Below are 6,275 nucleotides of genomic sequence, written 5' to 3'. Positions count from 1 at the left end.
GTGTGTGTGTGTGTGTGTGTGTTGGTACATGTATGTGTCTTTGTGTCTGTGTCTGTGTTTGTAGCCCACCACCACTTGACAACTGGTGTTGGTGTGTTTACATCCCCATAACTTAGTGATTTGGCAAAAGAGACTGATAGAATAAGTACCATGCTAAAAAGAATTAAAATAATTACTGGAATCAATTTATTCGACAAAAATTCTTCAAGGCAATGCCCCAGAATGGTTGCAGTCTAATGACTGAAATAAGTAAAAGATCAAAGATAGAAAATTTCATAGAAGTATTAAAATCGGCCAACAATAAATATTAAAACTTCAATTTGTCAGAATGGTAGGCATAGGAGTGGCTGTGTGGTAAGTAGCTTGCTTACCAACCACATGGTTCCGGGTTCAGTCCCACTGTGTGGCACCTTGGGCAAGTGTCTTCTACTATAGCCTCGGGCCGACCAAAGCCTTGTGAGTGGATTTGGTAGACGGAAACTGAAAGAAGCCCATCGTATATATGTATATATATATATATATGTAGGCGCAGGAGTGGCTGTGTGGTAAGTAGCTTGCTTACCAACCTCATGGCCCAGGGTTCAGTCCCACTACATGGCACCTTGGGCAAGTGTCTTCTACTATAGCCTCGGGCCGACCAAAGCCTTGTGAGTGGATTTGGTAGACGGAAACTGAAAGAAGCCCGTCGTGTATATATATATGTGTGTGAGTGCGTGTGTGCGTGTGTGCATGTGTGTGTTTGTGTGTCTGTGTTTGTCCCTCCAACATCGCTTGACAACCAATGGTAGTGTGTTTATGTCCCCCGTAACTTAGCAGTTCGGCAAAAGAGGACCTATAGAATAATTACTAGGCTTACAAAGAATAAGTACTGGGGTAGATTTGCTCGGCTAAAGGCGGTGCTCCAGCATGGCCACAGTCAAATGACTGAAACAAGTAAAAGAGTAAAAAAGAGAGTAAAGAGTAAGTGATCAAAAGGGATCCGACAAGGATCTATAACTTATCCCTTATCAGTTTTCTCCTGCCATTGATGTAGAAAGCACAAAGATGAAAGGTTCAGAAGCTAAATCAAAGTACAGTTAAAATCAGTGTAAAAAGGGGTTGCCAGTATCGGAGAGGCCAAAGATACTCTCCTTATTTGTTGGTAAACTTGAGGATTTTGATAAAGAATTCATAAGAAAAAAGGTGACGAATATTGTTTATTCATTATCTCTGGATCAGGATACACGTAAAATGATTGATTTTTTTTTTCCCCCTGTAGATATTGATTTCTTATGTAATTGTGCGATAATTGATAATCGAACTGTCAAGTCATGAATGAGATATTGCTTTGCGGGAAGTTTTGTGATAAATTGATAGGATGGCGAAGAGGAGAAAAATGAAGAACTGCAGCAACAGAATCTGCCGTTATCTCTTTAAATCGCATTTGGGGAAACATCAGAAGGACAATAATCAACCTGACATTGCTGCACACAATTCATTTTATATATAAAATACTACCATGCATATGCATATATAATGTGTGTGTGGTGTGTTGTGTTGTGTTTGTTATATATTATAATATCTATATATATATATAGATATATATATATATACATATAATTATATATATATAATATATATATATATATTAATACATACATATAATTATATATATGGTATATGTATGTGCATGTATGTATGTATGTATGTATGTATGTATATATATATATATATATATAGAATGAGAGAGACAGACAGACACAGGCAGTATGTACATATATATGCTTATATATATTTAAGCATATATGTGTATATATATATATATATATATATGATATATATATATATAATATATTATATATATATATATATATATATATTTATAGATATATATATATATATATATTATGTATATTATAATATATATATATATTATATGTGTGTATATATATATATATATATATATATATAGAAAGTGAGACAGACATTGCCTGGAAATCTTTCACACTAATCCTGTGAACTCTTCAGTCACTCTCTGCCCCCATACACATACATATATATATATATATATATATATATATAATCCGCTCAGTCGAAGTCGACCCTCGGTTACTCGTTCGATCAGTGTCCTCTAGTCAGTTCTATCCTGGGCCGCTTCTTTCAGATTGACTATGTCCATTCCGGTAGCATTCCTGATGGTGTCAAGCCAGCGGGTTCTTGGTTGGCCTCTTCCTCTCTTGCCACTGACCATTCCGAGCTCCAGGGATTTTCTCCACATAATATGACCGAAATATGGCAATCTATGCTTGGTGATCCTAGCTTCTAGCGACATTTTCGGCCTGATCTGCTTAAGAACTTCTCCATTGGTCAGCCTCTTCCTCTCTTGCCACTGACCATTCCGAGCATGATGTCCTTCTCCAGTGATTTTCTCCGCATAATATGACCAAAATATGCCAATCTATGCTTGGTGATCCTAGCTTCTAGCGACATTTTCGGCCTGATCTGCTTAAGAACTTCTCCATTGGTGAGCCTCGCTGTCCAGGGAATCCGTAAAAGTCTTCTCCAGCACCAAAGCTCGAATGCATTAATTCTCTTCTGGTCAGCTTTCTTTAGTGTCCATATATATATATATGTAGTGGATGTGTGTGTGTATTAATAAATACATAAACTGTTTCATGATTAAAAAGGGATTTATTTACATGGGTTATAAGTTCACTACATAAAACTGTAAGCAAATACTACGCATTGCTTGTATAGAGCACATATTAAAGATGAATATATTTGTGTGTGTGTGGGTGTGTGCGTGAATCATTCAGAACAGTAGCCTGTAGGCATTTCTCTGTCGTCTCCAAAACGCGGGGTGTCTGCTGGTGTGTCAGCTCCGATTGTGTGTCTTTCTCTGTTTTTCCCTTTGTATTTATAATATTTCAAACAGCTAGAAAGATAGACATATTGCAACAGATAGACATACTAAGTAGGTCAACGCGTGTCCAGTTGAACTTCGCCTGACATGGCTGAAGTCGTAGGTCAAAGGGAGATGATCAATCACTTTTTGACAGAACAAAGGATCTTTAAATTTCGCGCCTATACATGCATTGGTATTTGACAACCGATGATTCTTGGATTCGATTTCGAATCTAAGCTTAGAGAAGGAAGTGCTAACTTTTACATATATATATATATGTGTATTTGATATTTACCATTGATATTTCTTATAGAAATGTATGGATCTAAATGCTAAATTCTTAAAAGAGTAGAGAGGAAAATAAAGAGGTTTCAGGGTTGGAATTCTGAAAGAATGTTAGGAACTAACCAAGACATAAAAATAAAAAAAGGACAAATCAATATATGGTGTATCAAACTGGAATTAAATGGAGCATTGTACCAGAACTGGAGAAGAAAAAACATTAAGACATTTGCGTATTTCTGTACTCAGGCAGATGATCAACAAAAGGTCTATTAAAATGGTTGGTTGTTTGAAATGTATGAAATGTCTCTGGGAAAAGGCCAAGAGAAAAAAACCTTGGGAAAAATTTGGATTTGATAACATCAGCAATATTTAATAAGAGCAGCAGATGATAAGGATAAAAGGAGAAGAATTGTTGGAAGGAACATCAAGAGTTGGCAGTTGCAGATAATGAGGATGAGGATAATGATATACAAATATATATGTGTGTGTATGTATGTGTGTGAATATGTGAGTCCGTGAGAGTTTATATATGCAATATATATATGTATATATATGTATACACACACACATGCAGTATATATATATACATACATATATGTGTGTGTCTGTCTGTATGTGTATGTGTCTGTATATATATGTGTGTGTGTGTGGGTGTGTGTATATATATATGTATGTGTGTGTGTGTGTGTACATACATTATACATACATATAGACTTATGAGTGTGTGTGGGGTTTTAGTGTGTTTTATGTCCCTTTTTCTATGCTAGCATGGGTTATATACGTATATGTATGTGTAAGGATATATATGTGTGTATACATGTATATATATATACACATGCACACACATATATATGCATGTACATATATATGTATGTATATATATATACATACATACATACATACACACATACATACATACACACATACATACATACATACATATGTGTATATATATGTATGTGTGTGTGTGTGTACATACATTATACATACATATAGGCTTATGAGTGTGTGTGGGTTTTAGTGTGTTTTATTCTCTTTTTCTATGCTAGCATGGGTTATATACATATATGTATGTGTAAGGATATATATATATGTGTGTATACATGTGTGTTTGTTTGTGTGTGTTTATGTGTTTGTGCATATGCATGTGTGAGTTGTTCACCTGTATTTCACCTATATTCACCTGTATTTCACCTGTATTTCACCTGTATTCACCTATCTTCATTCTACCTCCTTCTTCTTTTACTATTTCTTCTTTGAATGTATTAAATGTGTGTGTGTGTGTGTGTGTGTGTGTGTGTGTGAGTGAGAGTATGTAATGATATGTCAGTATGTGTGTTTTTACTTAACAGGAAATATACATGCCATTGTGACCTCACCTTAATCTGACCTTATAACTAGGTTGTTACCCTTTGCTATGCTATTGCTAAAAGTATTTGTCAATCTTGCACATAGCTTCGTGAATTTTTCAAAGTGAAAGTTGTTTATTAAAGTTTGTGTAACATTGTCTATATGTTAAAAGACACAAAAACACACACTAACAACCAAAAAAACTATATATATATATATATATGTATATATAGGTGTAGGAGTGGCTGTGTGGTAAGTAGTTTATTTACCAACCACATGGTTCCGGGTTTCAGTCCCACTGCGTGGCACCTTGGGCAAGTGTCTTCTACATATAGCCTCGGGCCGACCAAGCCTTGTGAGTGATTTGTAGGCGGAACTGAAAGAAGCCCTTCGTATATATGTATATATATATATACGTGTTGTGTGTTGTGTGTCTGTGTTTGTCCCCCTAGCATTGCTTGACAACAATGCTGGTGTGTTTATGTCCCCGTTATTTAGCGGTTCGGCTAAAGACCCGATAGATAATACTCTGGGCTTACAAAAGAATAAGTCCCAGGGTCGAGTTGCTCGATTAAAGGCGGTGCGCTCCAGCATGGCAGCAGTCAAATGACTGAAACAAGTAAAAGAGTAAAGAGTATAGCTTTGTTTTTGAAGTCTGTGTTGTGTTGCACTGACATACTTGCACTTAAAACTCTTGCAATTTTAATCAAATCTTGTTAGTTACTATGGTGACAACACTACCTATATATCAACCTTTCACACACACTCTCTGTCTCTCACTCTCTCTATTTCTCTCACAACAACTTTTTCTCCTCCTTTTTTTCCTTCCCTCTAATAAATGTTGTGATAGACAGTCAGATGGAGATCTGCTTCTCGTTTGTAATATAAGATTCTATTTCTTATTTTGACCTCTTTCAATCATTCTTTATAAGAGTACTAGCAGTATCGCCCGGCGTTGCTCGGGTTTGTAAGGGAAATAACTATAGAGTTATAGCCAAAAAATAGCAAAAAAATGCATTAAAAATGGAAAAAAAATGATTGTAAATTTTTTTAAAATCGTAGACTCATCGTAGACATTTTTAGAGAGTTACTTCCCTTATATAATAGCGAAAAAATGCATTAAAATGGAAAAAAATGATGGTAAATTTTTTTTTAAATCGTAGACTCATTGTAGACGCGCGCTAATACCCAGAAGGGCTCGATATGAATCACGACTATAAGATACCTGGTTTTGGTTAAACTGCACTGCAAAATGTGGGAGTAGTTAGGAATCTAAATCGTAGGAGACAGACAGCACACAACCTTACTTTTATATATAAAGATGTGTGTATGTGTGTATTAGTATGTACACATGAATATGTGCGCATGTCTTGTGTGTGTGTATGCCCATGCACATGTGTGTGTGTGTGTGTGTGTGTGTGTAGTTTTGTAACACCCCTATGAACACCCAAAAAGAAACTCTGGTAAAAATAAAAGGAACACTTTAACCCTTTAGCATTTAAATTGGTCATATCTGGCCAGATCCAGCCTCTCACACTTACCCTACATTGTCACTCTAAAAATAAACTGCAATCTAGCGACTGAAAAAGTAAAAGCTAAAAGGTAATATATATACACATATATATGTATATACACACACACACACACACACACATATATATATATTTTATTTTATGTTCCAGCTAAGAGCTGCGGCCATGCTGATGCACCGCTGTTAAATATATATATATGTATATATACACACACTCACTTATAT

Source organism: Octopus sinensis, linkage group LG30 (assembly GCF_006345805.1).
Source record: "Octopus sinensis linkage group LG30, ASM634580v1, whole genome shotgun sequence".
Taxonomy (NCBI): domain Eukaryota; kingdom Metazoa; phylum Mollusca; class Cephalopoda; order Octopoda; family Octopodidae; genus Octopus; species Octopus sinensis.
The sequence above is the reverse complement of the archived record's forward strand: the minus strand, read 5'-3'. Positions refer to the sequence as shown.